This window comes from Rutilus rutilus (assembly GCF_951802725.1).
Source record: "Rutilus rutilus genome assembly, chromosome: 10".
NCBI classification, from domain to species: domain Eukaryota; kingdom Metazoa; phylum Chordata; class Actinopteri; order Cypriniformes; family Leuciscidae; genus Rutilus; species Rutilus rutilus.
The window spans coordinates 8,110,354-8,126,302 of NC_140215.1; the positions used below are offsets into that span (position 1 = coordinate 8,110,354).

Sequence of the window (15,949 nt, forward strand, 5' to 3'; positions counted from 1 at the left end):
GTGCACAAGCAGACCATCTACACAGGACAAGCCAAATTCCACCATATCTTTAAGTACACAATAATAATCTTTTACATTGTAATCCTTTTATTTTAAATATTTGCCATGTTTGTGTGCTGCTGTGCGTCCCTGTGTGTTTTACAAGCACACGTTGTGGACCCGCCTATAGGCGCACATTACTAACGCGCTCATTAAATAACAAAAAAAATATTGTGCCATTGACTTTAGATCTTCAGTTGGTCAATGGCACAGTCTATTTCTGTTGTCTCAAAATAGCAACGCGCCAACAATGCGCCAGAACACACCTCCTTTTCAGACCAGCACGCCCATGGGCGAAAATGCATTTGCTATTTAAACAACAGGACGTGTGAAAATGATAACTGCGTCAGACTGAAACTAGCAAAAAACACTTGTGTCGCGCTTGGCGCTGCATTGCGCTGGGTGTAAGATATGGCCCTTAGAGTCAAGGAAGATCTAACAATGGCAGATTATTCCACAATCTAGGACCAGCAACAGAGAAAGCATCACCCTTCAATTTGAGATGTGCACAAGGTATAGTTACAAGAAACTTGTTTGATGATCTTAGTCTTACGCCTGAAGGGCTTAATAAGCTCGCTAGCTGAGAGAATCTTAAATAGAAGCAGCAACCATTTATTCTTATGACATTCGCCTATAGCAATTATTTTAACAGAGAATTTCTTGTTATACTTAAAGGCACAGTATGTAATTTTTGCTGCTAGAGGTGCATATTCAAAACAATAACAAAGGCATAGCTTGATGACAAGGTGAAGGAGCGTGGAATGATGGGAGCTGTCGTCTTCACCTCCACTGCCGATGGAAATCAATCTGACAGGACTCACAAATCATGTTCATGGATGAAGTAATGAAAAAGTTTTAGAACCATTACGTTTGATCACATTTTCACATAACAACTACTACTACATTTTTTCATGAGACTCACTGTACTGCCATGGTTTCTACGCCAGTAAAAGTGGAAACCGAGGACAATTCGGACATTGACAGACGATGCAATGAGGAGGGGCGTTACACTGGTTAAAATGGTAAATTTCTCTGTATTCAAACATGGTTGGAAACATTTGGGATAATAAGTACACAAATGAACAAAATGTATAACACTGTACTAGTGCTTCTTTACTAGTGCTTGTCCCTTTAAGGTATGTTCGGTTTCTGTAGCCCTATACGCTTCATTTCAACCACTCCATGGTGATACCTTAAAACAACACTTCACCCAAAAAAATTAAGTGTACAATTATTTAGTCACCATTTATTTCACTACTTGTAAGCTTTTACTCTTTCTGTGAAACACAAAAGGATACATTTTATTCTCCCGTTTTCCTATAAAACAACAGCTCTTAGTGGCCATGTCTATAAATAAAAAAATAATGTTGATGTAGGTCATTCCACTTAAGCTACAGTATGTGTGGAAAAAGCTGAAATTGTCATTATTTTGCTGATAATATTGCCCTCCAGTGAGCTTCGACTTAACGGTCGAAGATAGAATTAGTAAGTTGAATTCACGAACGGCTCGATTTGTGACTCACTAACTCAATTATCCGGTCACAGCAGTTCTTCAAGGGATAGTTCACCCAAAAATGAAAAATCTGTCATCATTTACTCACCCTCATGTTGTTCCAAACCTCTATGAGTTTCTTTCTTCAGAAACTCATTGAACACAAAAGAATATATTTTAAAGAATGTTGGTAACCAGACAGTTGACAGCACCCATTGACTTCCATAGTAGGAAAAAAAATACTAATGGAAGTCAATGAGTACAGTACATTTTTGATTACCCATATTCTTTAAAATATCATCTTTTGTGTTCAACAGAAGAAAGAAACTCATTCAGGTTTGGAACAACATTTTCATTTTTGGGTGAACTAAGTTTACAGCTCAACGGAGGGGGAAATTATCAGTGAATAATGGGTTAAATTGCAGTCTGTTGGCTCCTTTCCTCATACAAAGCCAACCGGCTCTGTGGAAAAATTTGCCTGTGGTGACATTTCTGAAAAATTATAATATGTTGCTCTACAGAGGACAATAGTGTCATTATTCAGCTTAAGTCAGTTCACTGTTGGTTCAGTTCAATAACTGAGTAAAGTTCATCATTTACAAACGAGCTTAATTTAGATACAAGTAGCTCTACAGAATTATTCAGCTCAATGTTGATTCAGTTCATTTCAATAACACTGTTGATATTGCAAAATTAATCAAATATGAAACAAAATTCGATTCAGCTCTAATGCAGCAAGACAATGGTGTCATTATTCAGCTCAAGTTAGTTCACAGTTGGTTCAGTTCTGTTTTACTGCCACTATTGTTTATTTCAGCTAGAAACTGCTGTGGATTGTATGTATATGATTTTTTTATGAGCCTAGCAAAACTGTTTGCTGTTTTTTCCATTGCGTCTATGTTGCACAAAGCTGTTGTATGATTGTTATTCTGTTATTTTGACTACTTGTGTTCATTCTTTCATTGTAACCAGCCACTCCAGTTGCTGGCTTATGTAAAGAATACCTAAAGCACTGGATGAAGCACACTTGCTGACTGGAATACAGTAAGTTTGTCACTGAAGAATAGTCTCCTGTGGGAGAGGTTTTCAATAATCCATCACCTGAGGTCAAACATTCTCCTCACACACCACTTTGCCCTTTTTCCCCGTCTCACATGAGCCACTCCAGCATCCTAACTGAATACACGTCCTGCATTGCACAAGCACAATTCATACACCCTTTGGAGATTATATTTCACAAATTTTTTTGTTCTCTCTTCATCTTGACCTTAATCAACTCTGCGCTAAATCAGTATGTCTGTTCATCAAAAGACTCATTTTAAAAGGGCATTTTCAAATATGTAAATTAGGAACTCAGTGGCAACAAGTGTGCATATAACCAGTGTGAGCCATTTTAAAAGAACAGAACTGCAAGCGCAATTTAGTTTGCAAATAACTCAGCCGTGCTTTATATAACCTGGCCTTTTATTGCAAAAGCGTGACATTAGACACGATAATGGCTTCACTGGTTTGGGAATTATGTGGCACTGAACAGGCTCTCAGATGAAATCACAGTGGCATGTGAATTATCTAGAGTTAGGTAAAGAACAGTGAAAAACGACTGGAAATCGCACGTTTATCACAGGGTTGCTAATACTGTGATGTGTGACATTTTAAAGGGATAGTTCACCCAAAAATTCTGTCATCATTTACTCACCCTCGTTGTTTCAACCCCGTAAGACTTTCATTCATCTTCGGAACATGAATACATTTGTAATGAAATCTGAGCGATTCCATTACAGCTACGCTACAACCACTTTGACGCTTCAAAAAGTTCATAAAGAGATCATAAAACTAATCCATATGAATTGAGCGATTTAGTCAAAAGAAGAGACACGATCGATTTATATGATGAGCAGATTCAATTTAGTCTTTTATTCACATATAAACATTGAGCTTCTGTTCAATGTTCGCTGATCAGTGTTTATATTTGAAATGCCTAAAATCAATTTGTTCATCATATAAAGCAATCATGTCTCTTTAGAATGTAAAATTTGGACTAAACCGCATTTCATATTATTATAGTTAGTATATTAGTTTTACGATCTCTTTATGAACTTTTTGAAGCGTCAAAGTGGTAGTTGCATAGCTGTCAATGGAGGGACAGAAATCGCTCAGATTTCATTACAAATATCTTCATTTGTGTGCTGAAGAAGAGGAACAAAAGTCTTGTGGGTTTAGAACAGCATGAGGGCAAGTAAATGACGGGTGTCGTTTTGGGGTGAACTATCCCTTTTAGAAGATTGACAAGCACTTTCCTTACGAAAGATATGTCTGGACACAGTAAAAGATGCACTAAAAATATTAAATAGTCTACACTTTGGCCTACACTTATAAACAATCACAATCAATAAAGAACATAAAAATCAAATGGACTAAGCTGTCCAGCAGCACAACAACTGCTTCTCAGGTGCGCCCATCATCTCTTTATTGCATTAGGATAGGGAAGGTAAATTGCTTTGTGTGGATATCTCAAGACTGGGCATCAACAGCTGCATAAAATCAGAGCAAATCCCATTTCAGTGCAAATGTCAATGGAGACAAGCCTTGTAATGAAGAAAAATAAATCTTATTGGGTTTCATGAGTCTGTGTTTTATGGGTCTAGCTGGGGAAGAACTTGGCACATACTGATTAGGGCACCCAAATAAATAACTTTAAATCAAGTTATACAGGCCTAGCAAAATATTTTAGATAAAAACTGTGTGTTCTTTTTAAACAATTTTGCTTCAGCTGGCTGATAGATATAAACTCTAATGGGAGCTTAAGTAATGAGGCAGCATGAGATGGCAAAAACCATTCAGTATTTCATGAACTTAATTTCAAAAACATGCTTCCAGATACTTTTAATGGTAAATAATGAAGACAGCCAAAAAGACAAAATAATTTTATAGACCAGATATAGTGATAAATGAAAAGCAGGGACATTGTGTAAAAAATATACTGGTATACTGGGTGATATACTAGTAGAAATATGTCAACCTGTAGAGATTTTGGACTATTGTGTCTATCGCGGTTACATTCACGTGATGTTGCTGTGGTGCATGGTCACAAAAGCTTATCTTTTGCATGTGTTTGTAAGCATTGCGGTTTAAAAACAAGTGAAGCGCAGTGATAAGCAATGAAAGAGAACTCATTTAGCTATATGTGAGCGCTGTCTGAGGGGGTTTACACGACAACAATGTATACTAAAAACGGAAACATTTTTCCTTTGCTTGTTTGATGTTGTTAAAACAATCCCCGTCCACACGGATTTGCGAAAACTATTAAAAACGCTGTATTATTCATGCCAGGCCAGTAGTTGGAAATGTCACTTTGTAAAGAAAAACTATGCGCCTACTGACTGAACACGTAATAAGCATGTGCATGATATCACCGTTTTCACAAATGCGCGTTTTTGTAGTTTACACAGAGATGCTAACAGTATAGTTCTCAAAAAGTTGCACTTTGAATCACGTTTTCAAAACTTTGCGTTTTCAGGCCCCCAAAACACATTTGTCGTGTAAATGAACAGCCAAAACGCATCATTTTTTTAAAACGTTTTTTGTTGAAAACAGTGTCGTGTAAATGGCCCCCAGAGAGAGATGCGCACATGAAGCCGCAGCTCATAGATCACTTGAGTACTGAACCAAGTTGCAACTTGCCCCCTTAATTGGGCTTGAATTAGTTATAATTAACGGTTAATACACATAGTATTTATGTGTCAAAATAGCCATTTATGTCTTAAGTTAATGTAAACAGTTGAGAAACTGAGCCTAACATACCTGCTGTTATCTGTGTCATTAATGTTCTACCAACAAAAGAGAAAATCTATCGCTGCTCTTGACTGAATCCCTTTTGTAACTTTAATAAGAATAAATGTATATTTAATTTACACAGTGGTGTCAGAAATTGCTATCATTAAAACCTTATTTAAAGCAGAAAAATCTATATTAACTATTGTGAAATAAAATTAGATTTTGGTCATATCGCCCACCCCTAATATAAAATTTAAACAGCATATAAATCAAACCTGCCTAATGTTATCGAAAGAGATTTCGAACCCATGAAAAGGTACAGGACAGTGAGGCATTGGAGGTGTTGATGAATGAAATCTATTCAATCTCTGTTTTTTGATCATCGTTCTAAACCCGATCCGGACGTAGTTTTTGACAATAATGCAATTTTGTTCAGAATTTTTTTTTTTTACTTTCAACATTCAAGTGTTGATTAAAAAAAAGCTTGAAGCTAGAATATTTATTCATTTATTTTCCATTTAAAAGCATAGGCTCTGTTCTTTCCTTTGATATATTGAATATTCAGATATTCATACGCCAAATATTCTAGAGGCCATGAAAGTTTTGTGAAAATGATCAAAAATGCTGGTGCTGGATGGCAGCTTTTTCTTTTCTTTTGGCGAGTTAAGAAAATTACTTTTGCAGTATTAGAACCACTGTCTTTTTGTTCACAGCTATAAGGTCAATGAAAGATTGTTGGTGAATGCTTAGATGCTATTTAGAAAATGTCAGCAAACCATTTCAAGTGGAAAATGAATGGGAGAAAGGTTTCCAAGCTAATTAACAAACTAAACTAAATTCATTCTTGAAACTTTATTTCACATAAACTACATCCGAATGACAAAAGAAAAAGTATATGGGAAACACATGGTTCTCTAATTTAAATCTTAAAAGTGTATCATCAAACAAATTTAAAAGCCAATGTAGACGCAGTATTTCAAGGGACAATAATGGGCTGCAGAATAAACTACCCCTTGTAGTCAGCAACCTCAAAGATGAATAAATCCTGAAACTCCAAATATAGTGGCTGCACCTAGAAGCATCCAATGTAATAAGATTGATCTCCCATGAGTTATGTATTAAGCACTCCCAAAGTTGTGCTGGAGAGTCAGAAGTAAAGCCAAGTGCTGGGGGCATGAGCTTCAAACCTCCACGGTCATTTGGTAAAAGTCACAAGAAGAAGAATAGATTAGAACACTTCAGTGACCATAACGAGCACACAAGTATAAGTATATCCATTTTTTCCCCAGGAGAGCATTTCCTCTTAGGTCAACAAAGACAGCAATCTAATTAAGATATGATAGATTTATAGGGAAAATGCATAAACAAATGTTTGTTATACTGAGAAATGCCATAAATAACCACAAAGTCTGTGGAGAAAAAAAAAACTTCTGGCATAAGAGATTAAAATATTTTCTAATATATTTACTTATATTTCTAATATATTTACTTCCATAGAACACAAAAGGTGACTTTCTGAATAACCTGGTTGTGCGGTCAAGCTCCAAAACAACAATGAAAAGCACCATAAAAGTACAGTGGTCCACAGAAGCCATAGTTTTCAAAGCCATGCATACCTTTATGCGAGAAACACAGAGAGTCAGCTTATAAATGATTCTTGACCAAATGTCATTGATGTCAAACCTGAAAGAACTCTTCCAAAAGCACCATATTTGATTGCTGAAGCTCTCCATTTTTGCAAAATATCACTTTTTGTTCACTTCCATGGAACAAAGAAAATGATGTAGATTTGGATTTATATTAGAAATGACAGAATATACATTTCTGAATAAAATATTTATCTAAAACAGAAATGCTATATCATCACCAAACACAATTACAAAGTTAATAATTGTTTTCAAACTGGCAAAACATAGTCCCAGTCTAAGCTCATTCTACTGATTGAGCCAGTGTTCCATTTAAAAAATATAAAATTAAAGAAAAGCCCTAATCTGTTCTTTTCATTAAGATTAATGTTAATCGATAATTCATGCCACCTTGCACTTCTAAGTTCTAATTGTTTTTCTCTAATCTGGACTTCAGCAACAGATGAAGTCATTTTAGTTGTAAAAAAATGATGAAGTAAAAAAATTCATGCCGCTCATGACAGAGCCATTATATTCAGACAATTCACTGTCTGTACCAGTAATGAGGTCATTGGATGTTTGCTTCATCCTTTTCTGTGTGCCCTCATTTGCAATTCAGTGCTTTCAAAAATACATCTGGCAGATGAAAGATTTCTAATCGTTATTTTTTCACATTTAGTGATGACAGAAATGAAAATGGAACTGATTTTGCCGCTAAAACTGCTCTGTTCACTGTACATGAACACAGAGAAAATATGTCAAGTTTAAATTGAGAAATCAAGAGTAGAGTCATGTCATGAATAGCATTGGGCATAAGTTAAAAACTTCTTATTCAAGTACGATATCAATGGTAAAAGGACGGCTGAACATCCCTGAAATAATCGATGTGTAATGCAATTACGGTTATGTATTCTAAGATGTGTTAGGACTATTAACGGATTGTTAATTAGATCTTTCCTTTCCTCATGGTTTCCTCAAGGACTAATGTATCCCAGTGAATGCACATCTGATGTGTGTATGTGGACCGTCTTAGCTATACTTTGGGGACACATTTGTCCACAGAAGTGAGCTAAATCTGACAAAATCTGCCTTGGGGATATCCAGGGACTCCCGCAGCCTCAATTGGAAAAAAGATTAATGTATATATAATACATATTTTTTATTTTAAAAGTGCAAACGTTTTCATTTAGGGGCTGAGATTAGTTGGCATTTAAAACAATATAAGCCATAAGGTATGTCCTCTTTTAGTTAAACAAGATTACCGTTTGTGTGTGTAGAACCACAAGACTTTAACTTCTTTGGAGCTATGAAACTTGCAAATACGTAGATCACTGGAAATGAACAGTGTGCACATTTATAAACTTCATCCCAATAAGGACATTTTAAAAACATCTATATTGAATAATGAACTACATCTGGCATTTGCAATTAAAAAGAGATTTGGAGTCTCATGTCTGACAAAAACAAAACATGATTTTCGATTAGTAATGCATCAAATGCAATCTACAGACAAACACAGTAACATGCTTCAACCTGAAAGGAAACATGTCATTACACATAAAAGCAGGACAGCAGACCTTGCAAAATCTTTAAATACTGTAAAAACGGTTTCCATCAAACTAACAAAGTCTGATTGCATAAGTAGCCATTTACACACAAACAGAGAGAAAGATAGAGAGAACATCAAAATGTTCATATGGTGCAATATTTTTCCTGTTCAAAGGACTAAATTCATAAATTCATAATTTACCCCTTTATGTTGCAAGAAAAGTTCATCCAGCTATTAATCACAAATTTTTTTTTTAAATAAATACACCATAGCGCTCATACTGTATGATTAATATTCCAGGTCTTCTTGTGAGGAACAGACCAAAATATAAGTTGCTATTCACTGCAATCACGTCAAAAAATATTAAACTTATAGCATCAGTATATCCAGATCAGATGGAGGAGCTGCACCTAGACACGACCACAACGCATCCATGAAGTGTCAGCAGAGATTGTGTCAACTAGACTCTTCCCTTCCCTCATCGACACGACAGCCATCGGCACTGATCCTCAACAAACCAGTCTCCATTCCCGGCGTGACTCCGATCTTCAACCAGATGGAACTGGATATTCTGATTGTTCCAAACCAATCTGACTTCTGACCTATAATGCTGCCTGAATCATCTATCATACACTGGAACTGGCGCCCCGACTGAGCCTGGGTTCTCCCAAGGTTTGTTTCTCCATTCTGCCACCTGATGGAGTTTTGGTTCCTTGCCACTGTCGCCTTTTTCCACCTTTGTTGCCATTGGCTTGGCTTGCTTAGTTGGGGACATAAAATGTAACATTTAATTTAATATTCAACAATAATATTGATCTGCCTGCATTGACACTATTATACAAGAACTGAACTGAGCTGGACGATGACATCACGGTTTACGCGAGCGGCTATATATATATATATAAATAAATAAATGAACTAAATTAATCACTTTTTTTTTTAAACAAAAATGAAACATCGCTGAACTTACTTCGCTTACATCGCTGGACTGTGACGCTATTTTCTTCTGGAAACAACTGAATGCTGAATGTGCAAATGACTGAATGTTCAGAGAATGGATGGCATGGGGAATTAATTGAAGTCTCCTTGCTGGCAGAATATTTGCAAAAGTACTTTCAGTGATCAGTTTGTCTTTCCCAGAGAGGGACTGTAAATCCAGTAAATCTGACCGGCTCACACTAAAGGAAAAGGTATTGTCATGCAGATTACAGCTTGGAAATGGCCTCTGGTATCCATGGACAGACCTTGCCAGTCTCTCCCAGGGGCGTCACATGGCCAAATAGGAGTTTTAACTAGCCTACTGAAAATCTGAAGTGGGGGAAACCCTTCAACAAGCTATGGAAAACACAAAATAATATGATCAGGATAAGCCAGTGCATAAAAACCAGAACATGATTTACATACAGTCAGTAAAATAAATAGATTAATTTGAAGATGACAGATATACAAACAGAAAGAAAGCTTAAACAGACAAAATACAGATCGGAAAAACAAGTAAATGGGCCTCTAGGGGAAATACAACATCTCAAAAATGCAGATTAACATACAGATACAGTAGATAGACAAATAAACAAATAGACAGGTAGCGCAGTATCTACAGCATCTATCCGACGGGAAACATACAGCTAGACAGACAAATGTAAACAGCTCAGATAAATAAGCAGACATATAGACAGATACTCAAATAAAAAGACAGACAGACGAATAAACAGACCTTCGCAAGTTATTGGTAAAATATAAAACTGTCTGATAAGACTCTGTTAAATGACTTTGTCCCTCACACAACACAGAAGGAAAAACGAAGAAATATATCAAACTTGTTCTACTTAACATATATTCACCTTAAATGCGACCCAATTTTAATCTATCGCATGATTCGCATCAATAAACTAATTATAGCATCAATCTGAAAAATGAACACCAAACAGCTGTCAGACGCGACAGTAACAGGCTACTTTTTCTGCAGATTAAAAACCAATGCAAAGCTTTAGGAAATTCAACATCTAGTTCCACCAACAAACAACAACAACTACACAATTAAATCCAATTGTCAATTTCAAGATCACAGGAAAGAGCAGAAAGATCCCGCCTCCTGGCACTCGTGCATCCATCCATGTTATAGAATGAACCTGCTCGAGCGCATTTCATCCTTACATGACGTCCATAACATTCCTCTAGGATGCAGCTTTAAACAAACCGATGTTTACATCATGGCTGAAACTACATCTGACAAACAGAATGTAAAATAAAGTTTCAGTAGGCTACACATGTTCTCTCTACAAGGACTGACTCACTCACTTTCCAGGACTTCAAGTTTCTTTTTAAAGAAAAGCGCCGTACAAACACAATCCACGATCTCGAAACGCTTACTTTCCGAGGCAAACGTACAATCCACTCACCGAAAAACAGGAATCCTCTGCGCGTCCCAAGCAGTGCACGCACACGCTGTCTTCAACACACACACTCTCTCATCCTCCACACATTCATACACGCGAGCGCGCGCGCGCGCGTGCACACACACACACACACACACAACCCGCTGGAAAGTTTAGTGACGTCACCTACTCAGTTAAATGCCACCGCAGGAGTCTCGCCAACCAGCTGGAGGTTTAAAGGGCCAGAATATGGGTTATGACATGAGTGCTACTCTGATACAAACAAAATACTCCTTCTCTCATTACTGTTACACATTTTAAATAGGCTAGTGTACCCTACTTTATAAATGTATGAGGTAAACACCTTTTAAGCTATAGCCTACAGACATTTTACAACATCTTGTAGGAAGAAGAGCACAATATGAGACAGAGAATAACACATAAATACTGATAAAAATGCATTTACAAACGTTGACCTAACAGTGGGGCATGTTGTCACAATATTGAATAAGTTGTCTCAACAGAAAGCTATTAAGCATCCTATGTAACGTACGGAAATATTAAACCATTGTTTTGAGCAACAAATAGGCTTACTGTAAATAATAAATTGCATAACATATGGTAACATTTAAAACAAATGTTTTAAATGTTATATTGGTTAAAAAAAAATACTCTTGTCCTACGAACACAGTTAAACTTTTCAATTAAAATATACTATACTATAAATATATAAAACAATAGCCTTTTCCATGGTGTTCACTTGTTCACCCAGCAGCTATACAGCAAAAATATTTCAGAATTCAAAAAATGCATTCTAATTTAAGAGGGTTTTGAACAGGGTATTTAAAACAACGTACAAAACCACTTTTGAGGAATGTACACATTTGTGTAACTAGACTTTTGACTCGACATCTATAGATACTGAGGTTGAGCCCTTATGACAACAATCCCTATATATATTTAACACATGAGCAGGTCTTTTCATCTGATAATCCAGGAATTTCTAGATAAATTTTTTTTTTTCCATATCAAATTTGTAATTTATATTTTTATATAATATTTATATAAATTTGTATTGTTGTTTTGTTTTGTAATTGATACAATTTCATATTTTTATCCAAATTATCATTAAATGTAATTAAATTAAGAAATGTCAAAACCCATTTTACAGTGAAATTTATAGGAGGACATTTATAGGAATTGATTGGATTGTGGATTATATAAGCATTAACAAAGTGTCCTAACTAGGCAAGTGGTGCTCACTGCAGAGCCTAATGATGCCCAGCTTCCATCTCATGGGTGGAGCTTTATAGTCCAGATGCTGTGTCCCAATTCACCTACTTATAGCCTACTACGCCCTAAAAGTATGTACTCTTTTTGTGAAGAAAACAGACAAGCTTTGAGACACACTATAACATCATACAATTGTGTCTTTAACAGTTGCTCTCTGTCGCATCCTGTCATCGTAAACTGGCCTGTCAGTCATCTTGTCACAGTCAAAATCCTCCACATTTAATTTAATTTCCTTCCGTATCGGAGACAAATGTAGCATGTTGATCTGCAGTCGCTGGTCTTTCATGCAAAGAACTCTCCTTAAATGAAGCCATTTGTGCCCAAATTTGTCTGAATGGTTTCATGCATAGTCGTGTTAATAGTGGCCTATGTGAACATGTTCTGCATTTATTTTTCCCAGATTTTTTTTCTTTTTTACTTGAAAATCGTATTTGAATGTGCGGCAACTATAGTGGCCGGTGGGCAAATATGTTGTATGCGCCTCCTCAATGTCAAATATGAATAGGAGGAGAACATTTGGCATATATCTCAAAATAACTGCTTTCAACAGATCGATTTTTATTCATAAACAAATTTATTATGTATAAAAGTCGAAAACATTTGATGCGAACCCAAAAAAGCTGCATCTAGCTTATAATCTCTTGAATATGAAAACACAACAAAAAACAAATCCATTTGTTTTAACCCTTGTGCGCTGTTTGGGGTCTTTTTGACCCACATTTCTAACTTTCATTCATGGGGATAACATGCACAATTTGACATGGTTTAGTTTAAGATTTTTGCCCATCTTTTGGAAAATGCAAGTTTTAAAAGTAACAAATTATCACTTTAACCAGTAGATGGCTGCAAAGCTCCACTATTTGCCTAACTGAAATACATCTTTTCACAAGTTTTTCCAGTTGTATTCATATCTACATATAATGAAATCACAATTATAACAATAAAAGTTACTTTTTGTCAAAGTTTAGGCATTTTTTGTACTGAAAAAAATCTGTTTTTCAATAATGTTATATTATTAGAATCAAATGCATTTTGTCAATCTCAAAATCAGAAACAACACAGAACACACATAGACAGAAATGCAGTGGCACACTTTCAATTTGTAGAATTATATGAAAAACAGATGTTTAAAATAAATGATAAACTCTAAAGACTCCGACTTTTCTCTTTGTAACATCCTGATCAGGTTTGATTCTAAACATAATGGCCCTCATTTATCAAAAGTGCGTACACCAAATTTCCAGCGTACACCTGGCGTACACCCAAAACCACGGTGAGTTTGAGATTTATCAATATGGACGTTGGCGTACGGCACGCTAAAAACCTACGCCAGCTCAGGAGGTGGTGTACGCACGTTTTGAGTGCGGGAATGCGCAGAAAAACAATTCCTAACACCACAAAACGCACTGACAAATTAAAAGATATGATATATTATGACCCACTGTAAAAAAACACCAACATAGTAATTATAAACTTCAGTGTTTATTTTTGTGCAACATGGACTTCAATGTTTAAATTGTGTGACTTTACCAAAGCATTTGAATTGTAGGCATATGTATTCCTTAAGTTGCGAGCCTGTGCGCTTTACCTGACGTTTCAAGCCTTGTATACTTTCGCCTGGCTCCGCAGCGCGAGTCTCCGCAGACTGCGCGCGCACCTCCCCAAACGGACGAGGCGTTTACACTCGACGCGCTCCGTTGTATATTCTTTAAAACGATGGTTAGGCCCGGCAGATGTGCACGGACTGGGTTTAGTAATGAAAGGTTTTCAATGACCAAAAAAATAATTCAGACTGACAAAATAATAAAAATGACATTCTTCTTCTTTTAAATAATAATAATAATAATAATACAAATAATAATAATAACGACATTCTTCTTCTAAATATCAATAAGCGTCATTAATAATAAAAATCTAGAAATCAATTTTGTTTCTTTCCACTTCCCTGGTTTCGCTTTCTCTTTCTCAAAGAAGTTTCTCTTCTTTGCCGTCTTCCGTGTGTCCATGGCGTAAAATGAGGGCGTGGGGGGAGCGGAGACTTGAATATATAGGGGCGTGTTATTCTAATGACGCTCGTTTTCAGCCGCGGCATTTATCAAGGGGAAGTATTGCGTACACCTGGATTTCAAAGGTACGCACAGCTTCATAAATCAGGCGATGAGAGGAGTGTAAGCATAATCTTACGCCAATATATACGCCCGTTTCTACGCAAGAATGATAAATGAGGGCCAATGTGACATTATAGAAAAGTACAAAAACTGCTAAACTTTGACAAAAAGTAACTTTTATTGTTATAATTGTGATTTCATAATATGTAGATATGAATCTAACTGGAAAAACTTGTGAAAAGATGTCTTTTAGTTTTAAACTTTCAGTACTTTTAGAGCTCAGCAGCCATCTACTGGTTAAAGTGATATGTGATATATATATACAGTATATATATATATATATATATATTTTTTTTTTACTTAAAAAAAAAAATCTTACACTAAACCATGTCAAATTATCCATGTTATCCCCATGAATGAAATTTAGAAATGTGGGTCTTTTATAAGGTGAATTTTACATAAAACTTGTAGGGCCCTATCTTGCACCCAGCGCAATTGACTTTGTACACCGACGCATGTCATTCCTATTTTGCACCCGCGCACAGCAGACCTTTCCCTCCACAGACGCATGCCGGTAAATTAGGGAATGAACTTGCGCTCCCGGGGGCGGTTCAGCGAAAAGAGGAGGTGTGTTCCGGCGCAAACGTTCCCTGGTATTTTGCAGTTTCAGAAAACAATTCCATCACAGACCAGGAAAAACCTAGTCTAAAGTCAGTGGCGCGTTGCGCATGTTATTCAAATGCTATTTTAAGGGCGCATGCTTGGCCATAATGTAGCGTGTGCACAACGCACAAACACTTTGATTCTCTCATCTACACAGAAGCAGCAGTTTTCATTTTTGACAAGGAAAAATATTAACACACGATTGAAATCACTGTTGTGTCCATGAAGATGTGAAAAAATAGGCATAAATCTAGCTTACACATTTACCCAAATTATCATACGCCTGTTTAACCGAAGCTAATTTGGGTTGGTTTCTCCCATCCCCAATGTCACTTCTCTGTCTTTTACGGCCCTGATGAGAACGTCGGTCTCCTCGGCTGTGAACCGCTCCTGGCGTGCGCCTGGCAAATCCGTCGTTATAATAGCATCTGCCATGGAACAAGCACGCCTGCTCTTAAAGGGAATGTGAGATGTCGCTCTGATAGGTTTATTTCACGTTACGCCTAAACCACACCTATGAATAATGAAGCTACTTCAGACCAAACCCATTATGCCATTGGCCCTGTCCCAAATGGCACCCTAAACACTTGCGGTCTTCCTATGAGTAAAGAAGTTTCATGACGTAACACCACTTTGACTGTCGGGTAGAAATCTGCTGCGGAGCTCGCTTTAGTGCAGTCTCTGCAAAATTGTGCACAGAGGGAGCATTTTGACCACAAAGGGCCTTGTCCCAAATGGCCCCCTAAACACTTGAGGTCTTCCTACAAGTCCGCACGTTAATGACGTAACGCCACTTTGACTGTCGAGAAGAAGTCTGCTGTGAAGCTTGCTTCAGTGCATATCGAATGCGCATATCGACAGCAAAGGGGGTGCTCGTGAGCACCCTTATGAAAAATAAAATGATAAAAGAGACAAAAGTCTTGTAGACTTCACGATCATGCGCTTGCACAGCCATTGTAAGTCCACAAGACTGTAAGTGCATATGAAGTGTGCCATTTAGCATAGGACAACTGAACTTTACACTTCACAAG

At 36.7% G+C, this 15,949-nt stretch overlaps 1 protein-coding gene across 5 annotated transcripts in view; it reads right to left on the minus strand.

The window, feature by feature from the left end:
- The window catches only part of gulp1a (GULP PTB domain containing engulfment adaptor 1a), a 50,638-nt gene extending 39,613 nt beyond the window's left edge, over window positions 1-11,025 (minus strand). Inside the window, exon 1 of one of the 5 annotated variants that reach the window (XM_084422258.1) lies at window positions 10,879-11,022. The gene's annotated coding sequence lies outside the window, so the exon portion shown is untranslated. Of the gene's footprint in view, window positions 1-9,449; window positions 9,515-10,777 lie in introns of those variants that run through there. The other 4 variants (XM_084422260.1, XM_084422253.1, XM_084422255.1 and 1 more) reach the window with 4 other exon arrangements.
- Between the last annotated feature and the right edge of the window lie 4,924 nt (window positions 11,026-15,949).